Raw genomic sequence first — 19,162 nt, 5'->3', positions numbered from 1 at the left:
TTTTTTTGATACAGTTAATATCTGATTAGTTTGCACAATGAGAATTGAGTTGTCAGTTTTATCTAACACGAATCCCAAAGTAGACCCAATATTTCAAATGTGTGAATTGCTTATTTGCATGTCCAAAAATAAAATAAAGAAGGGGCTGCTAAATGGTTTGGAAGCCATTTGAGTCTGTTTTATGGCTTAATCTGAACCGAATCCAAGCTGAGCCGACTCGTGAGCTAGGCCTTCGAGGCTATTTCAAAAGCTATTGTGTTTATTTCAGTTATAGTAAGTATACATTATACTTTCAAGAAGTGTTCATTATGAGCCTCCGACGAGATGAATACAATTATTAATAATTCAAATAATAAGTTGACAATTATCAAAATGTATTTTGATTTAATACATAATAGTTATCATATATTTATTTTGAACTAAAATAAATAAGTGTTTATTTTATTTCAAGGAGTGTACATTGTACGTTGAAAAATTTATTCAAGGAGAAAAAAAATGTACATTACATTTTAGGGGTGACAAAATTTTTGAGTTTAAAAATGGATGATGTTATCTCAAAAACTATTATGTGTTCATTTTAGTTATAGTAATTATACGTTCTACTTGCAAGAAGTGTTCAATCTGAGTGTTCAACAGATTGGAATATATTTATTGTCACCCCAAATATAGTATGAGCCGACTCACGAGCCGGGTTGAGCCGAGCCGAGCCGAGCCGAGCCGAGCTAGAGCTGAGTTATTTTGCTTCTTTCATTGAGCCAAACCGAGTTTGAGAGGAACCTTAATCATTAGCAGCCCTATGTGAAACCTTAATTGTAATGATAATATATATGGGACATTTATAAACCAATGGATCTGTTTGTCAAATTGTAAACTGATCTAGGTGAGCGTACTGACAATTAGTCATTGATTTTTTTTTAATTTTTTCTTCTTTTTTTGGCATAATCAACTTGTATGATACTTTTACAGCATTTCTCTTTTATTTTTCCTCTAATTAATTCTTTAGATATAACTGGCAATTTTTTTCCTTTCATTCTTACTTTGGGGATAACAACCCATGATAACGCTCTATTCTTGCAATTCTTACTATGTTTTCAAAAAAATAGTGCTATTCTTGAGTTAGTTCTATTCTTGCATGAACCAATTGCATCCTAAGAATTGGCAATGAAGACCTGAGACTTCGGTGTTTGGGCCACGTTTGGTTCAAAACTTTAAATGAATATTCATGAGGGTTTTCATGTGTATATCATATACATTTGCCTCTTGTAATCAGCCATAATAATTCTTACCTTTTAACAATAGTTGTTCTTCGTTTTCTTTAAACAATGCAATATCTTAAATTTTTTTATTTATTTATGGAGATTAGGTAGGCTGATCACCTACTATTTCATAAAATAATAAAGAGTCCATTTTAGACAACCATAAATTAATTGGTGTAGCCATCAACTTGACTAAGAGCTGACGTACAACAGGGACATCTGAAGATCCTGCCAAGGGTGATATACTATAATATATAGAAAAATAATATTAGGTGATCTGTAAATATTATATTTACCATATTAATTATAGAAGTTGTAGAAATCTACCAAATATAAAATAATAATAGGAGAAATCAACGAAACCAGAGAACTTAATTAAGGTACCTCGAAACCAGATAACTGATGTTAAGAATTGTTTTCGAGGCCTTGCTAACGTTTGGATGTGAAGAACAAGTCCAATAGGGAGAATGGAAGCCCTATCAGAACAGCCATATCTGTAAACTTTAATATAGAGATCTTTAATTAATTAAAATTTAAATCATGCCTCTGAGCAGCTTAATGTGCTAAATATATATATTGAAATTTTGTAAGAAAATTATATTCAATTTAATATATTTTACAATCTTTTAAGAATTAGCACAGATAGATCATTTAATTTTAAAAATTAACCATTCAATAACAATAGTTAATTTTACGTTTGGATAATTTGACTTTGTTAATTAGTTAACAGAATTAATTGTAGTTTTTTTTTTAAAAAAACAGAATTAATTGTAGTGGATAATTAGGTAGTAAGGGACTAAGTTCTTTATAGACTGATGATGTAATGAGTTATCACTGAGATTTGAACTGGTAATAATTTGACTTTGTTCTGTTTTGTACAGAGTGTGTTAATAGTTGCATGTTCTGTCTATGAAGTAGGATGTGTGTAAACTGAAGACTATATATACAGGGACCAGGAGTTTTATGGTGCGATGCTGTCTAGGGGGTATGTTCTAGGATCGATAACCCAAACTTTCATTAATGAAACACGAATAATTGTTTTTTTTTTTTTAAAAGTTCTTTCTCATATTAAAAATAGAATAAGAGAATTTTATCAAAAAAAACAAAAAGTATAATAAGAGAAGATAGATGAATATAAAAAGTAGCCCTGATATTTCAAGAATCAAGATGCAAAGTAAAATTACTTTGCTAATAGAACATTTTGTGAAGCAGTATTTTAGGATAATTTTTTAATAAAATTAAAAGGCATAAAAAATAAAAATGAAATGGGATTACCGACTTACATCTCGAGAAACAAAAGAGTAAGCTACAGCCCTTCAACCGCACCGGGTGCTGCCGGATTCAAATCTGCTCCTTTTCTTTCTTGAGTAAAGAAGCACCCTTTTATTCTTCCATCCAAGCCGTTGAAAATCGATCATACGGTTTTAATTATATTTAGTGTGTTTTAATAGATTATATTAATATAAAAAAAAAAAGTAATTAAAACCGTATGATGGATTTTCAATGGCATAGATGAGGGAATAGAAGTGCTCCTTTTCTTAAGAAAAGGACCAGATTTGGATCCGCAGCTGCCAAGCTCTAACGAAGGTCTGTTGTCAACTGGTCAATGTGGGTGTGAAGCTGTGAGCTGTGAAATAAAAGGACTCCAGATTCTTTGTTACAGGTGCACGTACGGATGCATGAAAAGAAATTTTAATGCGATTGTATTATATGTATTTTGACTATTTTCAATGGTTTCTTTCTGTAGATAGACATTTTTAATTGGTTTGGAGTTTGGAGAGTATATGCCAGCCGCACTGGTTCATAGAAGTATCTTCGTGTACGGGTACAGAAAATCCTTAATTCTTATATAGCAGTCAATGTTTTGAGCTTCTTAGGTTTTTTAGAGAAAGTGTGTCATTTTCGAAAGAAAAAAACAGTAGAGAGTGGGTAAAAGAACCAACCAATGTTATCAGAACCGGACTAGACATTGAACCGCTAAAGTTTCGGTTCAATGGTTCACTGGTCAGACTGATAGTTTAACCGGTTCAATTGTTGGTTTTCTAAAACATATATTACTTATTAACACTACAACAGATTAGACTTTCTGCGATCGGTTTTCCGGTCGTAGAAAGTATTGTCGCCGGTCGCTGAAAGTGAAAACTCATCGCTGAAAGCATTGTCGAAGATACTCTTCTGATGATGTCACATGTCGCTGAATGACATCATCCGGTCGCTGATACTTTATTTGCGACCAAATTTTTTTGGTCTTTGTTGTTTTTTGCTGACGTCATGAAAAGGTATCAACGACCGTGAAACCGGTCGCCGATACCCAAAATCCGGTCGCTGCTTTTTTTTTTTGCAAAATATTAAAAAAATAAATGTAGACATGACCAATCAATTTTTTTTTTTTAAATGACATATCAAAGAAAATATCGGAACCAATCGGAAAGATAATACAATTTGTATGTGATGAGTACTTGTTTAAATAAATTTAGAGTTCTACACGTAAAAAATAAATAAAAAAGATACATATAATCATAAACATCTGATTGTTTGATTAGAGAGTTGATATTTAATCTGAAACCTGACACACACACACATATTCATATATGCCCAAATGAACATGCCAACAATGAAATGGTTGGTACACTTATATGCCCAAATTATAATGATTTTAGGTTACTGGCCTGCTGAACCAGTGTGGGACCAACTTATAGTATAGGTACAGCCAGGGGCGATTCAGAATTTCCGTCAGGATAGGATACTAATTGGATTCTAATAGTTAAATGAGTTCAAATCTATTAACATATCATATACTAGATTAAAAATAATCAGCATGATAAAACATGTAAAAATCAAAAGAATAAAAAGAAGATTCAACCATAATAGTAATTCATTACAATATGAATATACTTGTAACCAATTCATCAAACAGTGTATAAAAGGAACGAGATACTTTTGAGGTCTACGAGAAACAAATGAGATACTTTGAGGTCTACGAGAAATAAAAATGATGAACGTCAGTCATATCTAGAGTTTGTATTCGACCAAAAATTCAGCGAAGTGGACCAGTTAAAAAAATTCAGCAGCAAGTAGAATAGAGGAACAAATTCGTTTTTTCCCCTCTCTGTCTTCGTGTTAATATCTCATAAAAGATTATTAGCATACAACTAACTTACCCATAATTTAAGACTGCAGTAAAAGGTTTCAATTATATTGACCCGAAAGGCAACAATTCTTGATGAGAGGTAGGCACAAGAGAAAAATTGCACTGGGCCAATATTTTTTTTCCAAATTGCCTACCCCTCAGCCTTTATGTATCTGTTCTTGGGCACATATAAAGTGATTCAAGACTTAAGAACATAAAATATGAATAACAACTTTCCCATTTTGTAAGACTCAATAGAACGAAATCAAAGATTTAAAATACTTGTAGAACCAAGTCACAAGTGTCCTCAGCGACAGAAGGAGAGGTGGAAAATGCCTGGAGGGGACTGCCGTTGGATCGAGGGGAAGGTAGATAACAAAAGCGTGCCTTTAACAAGGCACCTCGAACCTAGCAAGCAGGAGAAACAGAGAGAAGGAGAGCGACAGGAACGACGCTGGCGTCGGATCGAGAGGGAAGCCGAATCGAGCTAGCCGGAGGAGAAAGATGTCGCTGGGCGGAGGCGGTGCAAAAGAGAACGAGAGAGAGCAAGGGGCAGGTGCTGGAGGAAGAGAGTTTGAGAGGCACGATGGATGGGAGAAACCTATATCTAACATTTGTACATATTAATATGAAGAACAATATTGATCCATAGCATCGTAACCCTCTATGCAATCTATAGCACCTTAGCCTTACTCTAACATAAGAATGAAGATATATATATCACATTTCAAAAATAAAGATGCGAAGTCGATATACTAGCTGATGAAACCTTTTGCGAAGCAATATTGTAGCACAATTTTTTTAATTAAAATGAAAATGAAAATTAATATAAATAAATGGAATGCTCACATCTCGAGAAACAAAAGAGTAAGCTAGCACAGCGGCACAGCCCTTCAACTTCAAGAAAACCAGGTGTTGCTGCGCGTCTTTTGTGGTCCGTTTTCTGTTTCTTCTTTTTGTTACCTTTTGGTTAAATATCGAGAGTATTCGAAGTTAGGCCATGTAGAGAGATAACTCTCGATCGGATGGCGTCGCGTGCGAACAGGAAATAATAAGTGAGAAGCGACGATGGATTGTGAGGGGTAGAAGTTCGATTATCAGCAGCCAAACCCTAATTATTTGGTCAACTAGGAATGAAGGCGTGGTTGCGTTAACTGCGAAGTAAGAATAGTTCGGATTTTCTATTGTAGATGCACATATGCATAAAAGTGTAGAGGGTTATTTTGATTGGTGTGGAGCATAGTCACAAAATTTGTGTTAAATTCAGAAATTATTTGTAAATTAAATGTTTTTGTGATGATAGTGCTTTAAACGACGAATTACTTAGTTGATTGAACTTTGACTAAATTATTAACAAATAATTCACAAATATTACATGTTTTTCTTGAATATTACGAATTATTAATTAATTTTTGTTTTTGTTTTTGTTTTTGTTTTTGCTCTCTTGTGGAACTGAGATCTTCGATTCAAATAATTCCAAATTGTTCTAAAATTATATCTGAATTAGTTCTGAATCACGAAACCATATTAATAGTCATGAGGATTTTAATTAGACAGTCCAGATTCAAACAAAAATATTTTGTTACCTCAACTAAGATGAATTCTCCGCACTAGTACTCCATAAAAGCACCTTTGTGTATGGGAAACAGAAAATCCTGAATTGCATCTTCTCATTATTGTTTTGACTTTTTAGAGATGATGACTGATGACAGCCCTCTCACTTCGTCCGTCATTTTCAATGCTTCACGTCTCTTCGTATTTTAATGCATATATAAAAAACTTGCGGAGACTTCAAATATTCTTCTATTTGTTTGTTAACATGGTGCTTCTATTTTTTTTTGGAGGCTGATAACAATCCCCGCAGGTCTATTCCTGCAAAAAAACTCCGCACTAACTGCCAAAAAAGTCATGGGGGGGACCGCTCAATCATTAATACTCCGAAAAAAAATGATAGTATTTAACTTGAAGCATCAAAGTATTTATCCTGAATTTGCAAAGTATTAATCCTGAATTTGCAAAGTATTAATCCCTATGCAATGATCTCTAATTATGACTGAATAAATCAATCCATTAATTGTCCCCACACAAAATTTCTTTTTTTTTTGAATTGTCCCCGCACAACTGGGGACCATTAAATAAACAATCCCCTCATAAATACTTGTTAGTTATCCCCGCAAAAAATTTCGTTTTTTTTTTTGGATTGTCCCCGCACAATTGGGGGCCATTAAATAAACAATCCCCTCACCCAATGATAAATACTTCTCACAAATAATGATAAATACTTTATGTTACATAGATAAATGCTTCTCAGACATAATTTCAATTTTCAGTAAAAACATCAATGATAAATACTTTAAGACATAATGATAAATACTCTATGTTACATGGATAAATACTTTATGTTACAAGGATAAATATTTTATGTTACATAGATAAATATTTCTCAAACATAATTGCACTTACAGTAAAACATCAGTGATAAATACTCTTAGACATAATGATAAATACTCTCATGTATAAGGATAAATATTTTATGTTACATGGATAAATACTTTATGTTACATAGATAAATATTTCTCAAACATAATTGCAACTTACAGTAAACATCATTGATAAATACTCTCATACATAATGATAAATACTTTATGTTATATGGATAAATACTTTATGTTACATGGATAAATACTTCTCAGAAATAACAAATAAACATTTATTAACGGGGATTGTTATTAGATAACAGTATAATTAATGCGGAAATTATTTTTAAAGGAATAATTAATGCGGGAATTGTTATTAGAGGAAAGCATAATTAATGCGGGGATTGGTATTAAATGACTCTAATTTAATGCGGAGATAAGTAGAAATTTTTAGCCAAATAAGTGAGGGGATATGACAGTTAAGGAAGTGAGAGAGTGCGGGGATAAATGGGGGGACACGGGTGAGGGGCTTGTTATAATTATTCTTTTTTTTTAAATAAAAATTCTAAAATTTATATGTTAAAATAAAATTATTAAATGTGATATATATTAATTTTTATATTTATATAAAATATTATTTTTAATTTTAATTTTATATGAATTAATAAGTTGAAAAATCAACAACTAAAAGTTGTCTACATTGATATATTTCTACAAATTCTTAATACTAATTAAAATAAAATTATAGTGTCATGATTTTTTATGTGTACAAAGAAAATGATATAGATCATATATAATGACTTTTTTTTTAATAATTTAAGCTTTAAATTTTGAGTTTCTGTAATTATAAAAATGAAGACATAACAGAGATACAAAAAATAGAGACATTTGAATGCCTCTAAAATATCTTTTGCAAATTTAAATTAAGTTCACACTTTATTATTTGTACATCATTTCTAATTTTGTAAGGAAAATTTTGTAGACAAACAAAAACCATTTATATTTTGTTGGTTTTTGCCCACTGAAGCAAAAATAAAGTATGTCCCATCTATGTTTTTTTTTTCCCCAACATCTGTTGCTCCTTATGGGACCGTGATTAATAAACAAAAAAAATTATAGCCGGCCCCATTTTGTTGCAAAGCATTATTATGCCCCATTTATGTCTCAATTGAGAGTCATATAATCTCTTTTTTTTTTTTAAACTTGGTAGTAGCTACCAAGGTTTGTGAGGGGGAATCGAACTCTCGATCTTTGGGTATAATAACTCTAGGACATTTTTCTAGCCAATTGTGCTACCTCCCATTTCATCAAGAATCATATAATCTCATCCTTAGATATACAATTAAAAAGGCAAAATAAAACAATGATTAAGCTTATTAGATTCATGAATTTGATTATTCATTTAATTAATTAAATTGTGATTAAGCTAATAGTTTGAAATACATTAATATAAGTATTGAAACACTTAAGACTAAAAATAACTTCAAATAGCATTGCAACAGTACAATAATAATTGATCAAACACAAGACTAAAAATAATTAAATAAATAGAATTTAAAAGTACACGAAATGTCAAATAAACAAAACTCAAAATTATTTTTTAAGTTAAATTTCTATTTCAACGTCAGTTCACTCATATTACTTTGCAATGTACGTATATTCAATTCACTAATTTAATTTTCTTTTTTAGAATCTAATTTGCAAATATTGATCATAATCAGTGTTTAGTATCAATATACTAATATAGTTTAATTTAAATATTACATCTTCTGTTTTAAAAAAAAATAAAATATCCTAATGTATTTTTCATGCATTTGCGCAATATCTATATTCTAAATTTTTTTTATAGGTGAAATGACTTTGATATTCAATCCAATTCTATTTTCAAATTTTTTGATTCCCATAAAAATTCGCGTTAATGAAGGTCTGCGGTCAACTGGTAATTAATGAGGGTACGTTCGTTTATCAGTTTGTGTGAGCTGTGAAGCAACAAGTCCAGATTCTTTATTACAGATGCACATATACATATATAAGAGGAGTAGAACTAGGTGTTCTTAATTAGTTCATCAAGTTCTTTGGTGAATTTAAGTCTAAAATCCGTTAAATCGATTTTAAATGATGAATTTGAACCGTTGAAATCCACCTACCTTACGAGTGATGCGTCTACATGTGAATATGTGAATATGTTTAAATTTTAGTGATCAATTTGTTAAAAAAAATAAAGTTTTGTGATCCGTGATAAAATTTAATGAAGAATCTGGACCCTTCTTTATTCATAGGGAGACCAAGCAACTCGCGTAAAGAATCTGGAATTCGTCTTTTTCAGAAGTCCATTTTAACAAGAAACTGTGTTCATGCAAAGGGCACCAACTCAAGGAAGAGACATCAAACTCTGGAAACATGATTGGGGCGAAGGGATAATAAAGAATTGGTTCATCGCCCTATACAGCTTTGCAAGAAACCAAGACAACAGCTTGCATGATCTTCTCAACACTACAGATTCAGCACAACTCTTTGAACATGCACTGACAGAGAAAGCGGAGGAAGAACTGCATCAACTGTGCTAACTCAAACAAGGGCTGCAACTATGGCTCGCCCAGCCGCAACAGGATACTGGTAAGCCCATCTGGAAACCGCAAGAAGATAAGGGTTTTTCGGTAAAATCAGCATATGCTACACTGTGTGACACCCCAAGAATCAAATCCAACACAGATACCATCTGAAAACTGAAAATCGCTCCAAAATGCAGAATTTTTGCATGGCTACTGTATAATGATAAGATCTTAACAGCTGCAAACCTGAAAAATAGAGGATTCACAATAGCAGGAATGTGCTATATGTGTAGAGCAAGTGACGAAGATGCCAAGCACCTCTTCAATGACTGCATCCAATCAAAGGCGATTATCAACGGAGTAGGGGTCGCACTCCAATTGACAGAACTGCAGCACAACAATCAAGCTAATATTGAATCGATGGTGGATAAGAAGGTTTCAGGCAGAGCAAGGGAGGCTTTAATAACAACCATTTTCTTCATTTGGAAAGAAAGATGCAACAGGATTTTTAGAGGAACAGTTAAAACATTACAGCAACTGGTAGATGAAGTGTCAGAAGTACGAAGATTAGAAGGAAGAAGACATAACAGTAGCAACATAGATCATGGATGATGAAGGAGCACTTAGGCCAAAAATAAAGCTATAAAAATAGCAGCAGGGACACATTAGATAGATTTACACTTTTTTCCTTTTTCCACAACTCTGGACACGTAGCACCATTTAGACTTCTTTTTATTTTTTGCTTTTATGTTTTATTCCATTTTCTTTCAACACACATCACCAGGCTCTCTTTCTGAGAACCTTCACATTGTAACCGAATATGGTTAATATAAAGTGGGGCTAGACCCCTCTTGTTTCCTCAAAAAAACTAACCGTCCAAGTTGGGTTGGTATGTGGAACCCAATGATTTGTCTCTGGGTTTGGGCGGGCTCTTTTGACAAGTCATTCCCTATGACTTGAAATAGAAATATCAAAATTTGAACTTATACTTGGAAAAGGGTTTAAATGTCTTTATCATATCTTTATTTTTAAAAAGCTAATAACTAAAATTTAAATTATAAATATTAATGTATTTTTTCTATACACTCATAAAATATTATCATATTTTTATTTTTTTAATGTAAATTAATAGGTTGAAAGATTAATATCTAAAAATTATCTACATTAATATATGTTTATAAGCTCTTGATATATGATAGTCAAAACAAAGTTGAAATGTCATAATGTTTTACATGTGCATATATATAAAATGATGTACTTCATATCTAACGGTTTTATTTTGACTTTTAAGTTTCAAAATTTTGAGTTATTAAAGTTTTTAAAAATGAAGGCATGATGGATGCAAAAAAAATGGAGGCATTTGAACCTTTCTCGTATATTTGATCATTAGTATTGCATATTTTTGTTCGAGTAAGAAATTATTTGATCTTCATTGAGTTTAAATAAAACATATAAACTTTTTTTATTTGAACAGTAGTGGATTCAAGGTCCACTGATTTTATTAGAAACAAGGAGAGCTAACATGCATATACCAGGAAACCTTAATGTCAGTTACAAGCATATACAACCAAAATATCAACAAATATACCTAAACAGCTTAACTCAAAAAAAGAAAAAGAAAAAAAAATAACAACAACAAATATATATACCTGATAATGGATCATTGGATCGGTCCTATACATTTTTCGGTCATAATGATCTTGCCACATCCGAACCAAAATAATAAATGGACCAGATGTGCCACATGGCCCATATCTAACCCTAGCTAGGTTTGGATCGGACATTCCAAATCCCTCCCGATATATTTTTTTTAAGAGAAAAGGTTCTTGTCCACTGGCTTTTATCCACCACCTGTCCACAACACCTTATTCACCATCTTTTAACTAATTTTACTCATATGTTTTAGATAAGGTTTTAACTGTCGGTCTCCAAATTTTGTTTATTTAAAAATCTCCTTTCGTATCTAATTTCATATCTCCTTCTCTCTAAAAACTTTTCTCTGCCAACGCTTTGGTCAAGCCATATCTGTCCAGTCAGATCGTCATCGTCAGATCTCACATCTACGTTGAGATCGACCGCCTCCCGTTGGAAGGCGAGACCACCTCCACCCTAGTCAGGCCGCGCGCTTACTCCTTGATGGTTCAACAAAACATATTTGTTTGTCTCTGTGTCATCGTTCTCTCTTCTCTTGCTGTTCCTTCTATCTACTATCTCCGATCTATCCAATCAGGGTCACATAATTTCATTTGAAAGCATAATCGAAGCCCTTCGCTCAATTAATCAAACCAGGTTAACAAAAGTAGTGAATAGATGAAAATTTTTGCTTCAATCAAGTACTGGTTCGATTTCGGCTCGCAACTCCGAACAGTGAATGCATTGTTTCAAGCTTTGGTAAGAAATATTGTACATTTCTGATTCATTTTTCCTTTGCAATGTCGATTTTAATTGAGATTACTGACTCGATCTCATTTTTTATACATGATCGCAATGGAACCTTCAATCGTGGAGCGCGATCGAATAGAAGTTGTTTTTGTTGAAAAGCACGGCAAAATTCAAATCTAGTAAGTTATTTCTGTTGAATTTGTTGTTTTTGTTGTATGTAGTAACAGATCTAGCATTTCAAATGAAATATGGAGGAAAGAGATGATAGAGAGGCGATATGGAGTATTGATTTGTTAATTTTACTGTATTGCCCCGTTAATTTTGCAGTATCCATCTTGTCATTTTACAGTATTAATCTTGTGAAAATATAGAGGAAATAGATGATAGAGAGGCGATATGGAGTATTAATCTGTTAATTTTACATTATTGCCTTGTTAATTTTATAGTATTCATCTTGTGGAAATCTAGAGGAAAGATATTTTACAGTATTTACCTTGTAATTTTACAGTATTCATCTTGTGAAAATCTGGAAGAAAGAGATGATAGAGAGGCTTCTTACTCATCTGAACAAGATTCAATTGAAAATTCTACTGTATACAAGATTCAATTTTACAGTTCTGCTGATTCAGTTTTACAGTATACAAGATTCAATTGTAAGTTTTACTGGAGTATTGATTTGTTAATTTTACAGTTTTTATCTTGTAATTTTACAGTATTCATATTGTAATTTTACAGTATTCATCTTGTGAAAATCTGAAGAAAAGAGATGATAGAGAGGCTTCTTACTCATCCGAACAAGATTCAATTGAAAATTCTACTATGTACAATATTCAATTTTACAGTTCTGCTGATTCAATTTTACAGTATACAAGATTCAATTATAAATTTTACTGTGTAGAAGATTCAATTTTACAATATACAAGATTCAATTGAAAATTTTACTGTATACAAATTCAACCCAGTGCGGACGCTAATAATTAACTCTAACTGCCAATAACCGCTAATAACTAATTCTAATTGCCAATAACTTCCTATAACTGTAATTTCCGAAAGTACAGTTTGAAAGTACATTTATTTTGTCCTGTTGTGCAAGTTGCAATCTTTTTCTAACTATCATGGGACCACTTCAAATAGTTGCTGGATGTTTTGTGATTAACTGATATATTTTATGTGATATATTGTATAATTATACAGCATGTAGAAGTAATTTTACAGTATTCGCGCAAGTCAAAGCTGTGGACAAATGGTGGACAAAAGACTGTGGACAATTAGACGCTTTCTTTTTTTAATTATCATGCGTGGGTAGATGAAGAAAAAAAAGGTACAAACGGATTTCATCCTGCCTTTTTGTCGAAATATATATCTCCATTTTCTTATATTATGCACGTAGTTGTCCTGATCTGCCAATGATTGAGATTGAAAATTGAATTTTCAAATTAAATATTAACCCTCTAATCACATAATTTGTCTTCTTTTGATTAAATACATATATTTTATATGTAGAAATCTAAATTTAGTTAAAATTATACTCGCCACACAGACTACTACATGGTTTGTCACAATTAAAATTAAATGAATCTCTAATGACCCGTTTCTTTATTTCTCCTTACACCCTATCTCTAATTCCTGCAATTAAATATTTCTTTAATTTCTCATTTTTCTCTATAGTTTCGAGAATAAAAATAGAGCAATCATATCTTTTCAAATTTTGTTTACGACTACTGTATCATTTTGGGGTGAGGATTTTAATAGCAAGATTTCGGCTCAAGACAGCAACGAGAAGAGAGATTTTTTCTTTGGACCGTTCTTTTTATGTTTCAAAAACGAAAAATAAAGTAACCCTAATATATGGACAATCTGAATTAATGGAGGAATTAATTATTCAAATAAATTGAAAGATTTAATTTCTTAAACTTGGTGAAGTCAAATTTCATAAAATTTGTGAAGGTTGGATTTACTTTCTAAAACGTTGTCACACCCCGAGACAACCCGCCACGTATTTATACGTAAGGCGTATACACATCACATACATTATCAATAACATCCACAAATGCCACATTAAATATACAAACAATAGTCTTACAATAGTAATCAAAGAGGTTCAACAGCGGTCACGACATACATGGTTAGGAATACGGTAAAAACCATCCATGTTCAAGTGTACCAATTTAGTGGAAATGAAACAAATAAAATAAAATAAAATCAAACATAAGTGGCATTTAATCATAAACATGAATCCTCCGGCTTGCTTTTACTCACGACCTTGTTCTAGCGTCTCTTCTTCATTACCTGGAACCCACATAACAGTGGAACGGGTGAGAGATTCGAACATTCTCTCAGTGCGGGATTCAGTTCCAGTCCCAAATTTTATAAAATTAACTTAATTCTCAAAAGCATGAAAATGAAATAAATAATAAATACTCATGCGTTTCTAATGCCATGCAATCCTACGATCATAAACACTTTCATTTTCTTACAAGTTTTCCGTTAGTCCATTTATCTTGTCATTCTAATGGGAAGTCCAACCAACATTAGAATGTTGCCAACCCACTGGTAAGTCCAACCAACAATGGGAGGCCGCCAACTCACTGGGAAGTCCAACCAACAATGAGAGGCTGTCTCACTAGACGGGGAGTCCACCCTATGCTAGATCTTGACCCGTGACGGGAAGTCCAACCAACGCCACGTTAACGAGGGGTCCAGTCGAACACCGGACCCAATGTATACATCCCGACATGCGAACATATCGGCTCCCGTTCACTTTACTTATCTGTTCACATCACGTATATTAACTCAACACCACACATTTTATAAGTCCGTTGATCAAACGAATCATATCCTAATATTTTCTAACAAAGTCAATCGGTCGTTCGAATTCAACATGCATAATTAAACTATATAAACATAAATGCACACAAAATGGTAAGTAATAATTTTACAAAGTCCAGGAAACCCGCACCTGCTATTGTGGTGTAGTTCGTTACCGCTTCTTCGTCACTCTTTACTTCAGAATTCAGACCTAGACCATGTAACACGGTTTCTAAATTAATACTTATATATGTATTTCCAGATATACACCAAATATATTAATTAACATCTAATCTGACTTATATAAATGAATTAAATAAAAATAATCAAATTTCCAAAAGAATAAAATAATTTAATAACAATTGAAATTTCAAAATAACTAGATGAATCTGACTATATAACTTTGACGATTATTAACCATCTGACTATATAACTCTGATCATGAAAACGAATAAAATAATCGAATTCCAAATTGACTGTTTGACTCAATATTGAATATCGGATTTATTATCAAACTACTTTATATATATATCGATATTATAAAACAATCAGATTCGAAACGAATGACAACAGAAAAAAAAAACAAAATCCAAAAGAGACAAAATCTATCCAAGTGGAGATAAGTATATAGATATATAGGTAGTAATCAAATTCCAATCCGACAGAATAAAACGACGAAATCCAAATCTAAGAAACATTAAATTAATATCAGTTGAAAACGTTGACTAGACAATTGAATATAAGGAGTAAAAACAAATGAATATAGTATTTGATCACCTCTGTGAAGATGGCAGAGGAACGAAATATAGAGTCTGTGAAGATGCAGAAAAAAAAGACAGAGAGATGCGAACAGGCGGTTATTATCACATATATATATAGCGCGTATTCTAACTTGAATCAAGGGTTAAGTGCCGACTATTCTGAGCGGTTGCGACTCTTATTTCGAGTAATTAATCAGATGTGTATATGTATATAAAATATATGTATATACATATATATGTATCTACATATGTATATATCTATGTATTGTGGCTGTCGACTAATTATACTAAACTTTGAGTCTTGTATATTTCGGGTTATAATCATATACTATTTATATACTATTTAAATACTGCTATATACATATATACTATTTAATTTAATTTAATTATTTTGAGCAACTAACTTTACATGAATTGTGACTATTCAAAGATAATAATACGCCAAATCTGAGTCTCTGGTTTTGAGTAATCGTAACAGTCTAGAAAGAAAGAAAAAAAAAAAAATATATATATATATATATATATATATATATATATATATATATATATATGACCATTAACATCGCACCTTTATTTTGTTTTCTCAATCTACGTGGCGTTACAAACGTAAGCAGAATGCATGCAATTTTTTATTTTTGACAGAATGCGGATTAGAATAAAACGGTGAAAACATTACATTAATCCTTCTTATTTGTTTTTTTTTCTTTTCTGTTTTTTATTATTAGTTAGTGATAATTGTTTAATTTTTATCAATTTGTTGTGTAACTAAGTATATCTATTATGTATTCTATTTATTTTATGCATCTACAGATTTATCTCATAAAAAATGGCCAGCTATTGAATTTTAAAAGAAGTAAGATGGTTTTCATAATAACAAAGAGGACATGAAAAAATATTTAATTTCATGATGACACAAATAATAAATATTGTAATTTATAACGCAGTAACATTCATAAAAATAACAAAAAATCAAATGGAGTTTCAGATGAAAAATTCATTATACTAACAATAAAACTAAAAAAAATTTAAAAATAAGAAATTCATTTAAATTAACTATAATAGTAACATTATTCTCAAATATCATTGATCTGATGTGTCTCAGTTGTATTTTCTCTGTCATCTAAAGGCGCATCCTGTGCATCATGATATTTGCCACTTCTATCACATTGTAAAACAACATATTTATCTAGCTTTGAACCATAAATAGACAATGCATATCCTTTAGCTGAGTAAAATGCTCTAACACTATTAATTGAGTAGATCTTCTATAATTTCGTACTTGTAATTGATTAATTCAAGTTTTCTGGTCTCTTGTTCAAATGGAATTTCCAACTGCAATTTTATAAACCATTTTCAAATATCAAATTTTTTGTCTTCATTAATACTATAATTTGTTATCAAAGAACTAACTTTATTTTTCACAAAGTTTGTCAAAATTGACTAAACATTTAAAATTATTCTTGTTTAGAGATTTGGAAAGTAAGAATTGACTCTCCATCGAAGAAAGAAACAAATAATGCACGAAATTTAAAGCAGAAATTTTCTTTCAGCCTGCAACTTTTTTATTTCTTCATTAGAAAAAAAAAACCCGACTATCAATTAAGAAAGAAATCAACAATTGATTATATTTAATTAATGAGGTGTTCATTAAGGACTTTTGTTGCTTCTTTGCTGCTTTGAGCCAAATAAATTTTCTCTCACTTCTTTGCTGCTTTGAGCCAAAAGACTACTTTTAAAATCTACACCCATCTTTGTAAATAAATAAATAACAAATCTTGTGCTGATAGAAATAATCACATCTTTCTAATCTAGAGAGAAAATGAATAATACCTAGAACTTTTGTGTAGTGAAATGATCTGTAGAGAAATTTTCTATATTAAAATGATTTCCATCATTTAGAAAAAAATTATTATTTTAATAATTTAATCATATCTTTCTCAATTTTGTTTCTTTACATGTCATTTCTTTTCTAAATCGTTTAATGACATGTCTTGCTTGTGGAGAAAATTAGATATTAAATCGCAATGATACTTAAAAAAAATTCATGTTATATTTGATCATTTTTTCATTTATTGTTGTTTCTTTTATTATTATTTATTATTTGGATTTCTTTTTTTTCATTTGTCTTTTATTTTATTTAAATATATATTTTCTTAATTTTGTTTGAATGTCAAACAAAAATGTATTTTCATATTGTATTCAATCTTATAATATGTTTCCGTTGCAATATGCACGAACATGATCCCAGTATTTGGTTGTTGAGCCTATCTTGGATCGTCAAAAAGCCAACGCCGTGGTCAACCCTGCCTGACTCAACCAAGTTTGGTTTCCATTCTAGAGAGATGGGTCTTAGAAAACTTTGTTAATTTGGGTTTCCTATGTATTTTAATTTTAAAGCAACCATATTTATTTAATAGCCTGTCACAATTAATGAAGTTCAAATTGTAAATAATGTTAGATATTTTTTATTATTATTTAGAAAGTTAATTTGTGTATTACATTTTGAATAATTTTAAATTTATTTGTGTTTTACATTCTGATGATATTTGGAGGTTGCGAGGTTAAACACACTAAATATTATAAGGTCGTATCTCATGAAACATGTAGAATAGGGTCTACAAATTTTAGCTCCTGATTTGCTCATTTTGAATAATCTGTATCCGTAGGGTATTGAACGGCAGGTAATTGCGTCCTGTGACAATGAAATTTCTTTCTCATTTTCTCTTTACAAAATTTGAACGGCAGGTAACTGCGTCCACTATTTTGTTGGATTTAATTTATTTTCTTCTTAAATTCAAAATGAAATTTCTTTCTTCTCTATATTTACAGAAGTTTACAGAAGTCTAACCGTGTCTTCCAACACAACACGGGCTTATTGGATGAAATACCCCAACAAAACAATGTATCATTTGATTATATTTTTGAGGGACTATGGATTTAATTCAGATATTGCTAACCATAATTAAGGTAAACATAAACGTGCTACATTAATTAGAGCTAGATGCTAACATTAGTTGAATAAGTCTTGACAGAATTATCTATATATAACACCTGGAACATGACTCAATATTTTAAAACTAATGTTACTTTCCGCATATATTTTTCTTTCAAAGCGATGCTCTAGTATTAAAAAAGAATAGGTCAAAGCATTGGACAAGAAGAGAGCCCTATCCCATGCGTCTTTGTTCTCGGACTGAACTTGCTCACATCTGATCCAAAATGAATTAACTTTGCCACATCTATCCGGATTTTCAAATCCATTTCCAGGTAAATATCATTTTTGTTTCATGTCTTATTAGTATAAAATTGGTTGCATTGTCCTACTTATTTCTTAAGAGAAAAGGTTATTGTCCACTGGCTTTTGTCCACCATCTGTCCACAGCACCTTATCCAACTCTCGTTCAACTGTCGGTCTCCGCTATTTAAACACCCGATATCTCTTTCTCTCTTTCCGATCTGTCTTTCTCTCTTCTCTCTCTCTTTCTGATCTCTCTTTCTCTCTTCCCGATCTCTCTTTCTCTCTTCTTTCTCTCTTTCTGATCTCTCTTTCTCTCTTCCCGATCTCTCTTTCTTTCTTCTTTCTCTCTTTCTGATCTCTCTTTCTCTCACAGAAACAAAAGTTCTGATCTCTCTTTCTCTCTTTCTGATCTCTCTATGTTACGATTTTGTGAAATGTTACGATTTTGTGAAATGTTACGATTTTCTGATCTCTTCTTTCTCTCTTTCTGATCTTTCTTCTTTCTCTCTTCTGATCTCTCTTTCCGATCTCTCTTTCTCTCTTCTTTCTGAAATGTTATGATTTTGTTATTTTTCAGTTTAGATTTGCAATTTTGATATTTTTAAAAATGTGAAGTAC

The sequence above is a fragment of the Carex rostrata genome, chromosome 4, assembly GCF_964058835.1.
Source record: "Carex rostrata chromosome 4, lpCarRost1.2, whole genome shotgun sequence".
NCBI lineage: Eukaryota > Viridiplantae > Streptophyta > Magnoliopsida > Poales > Cyperaceae > Carex > Carex rostrata.
Note: the sequence above shows the minus strand (reverse complement) of the source record.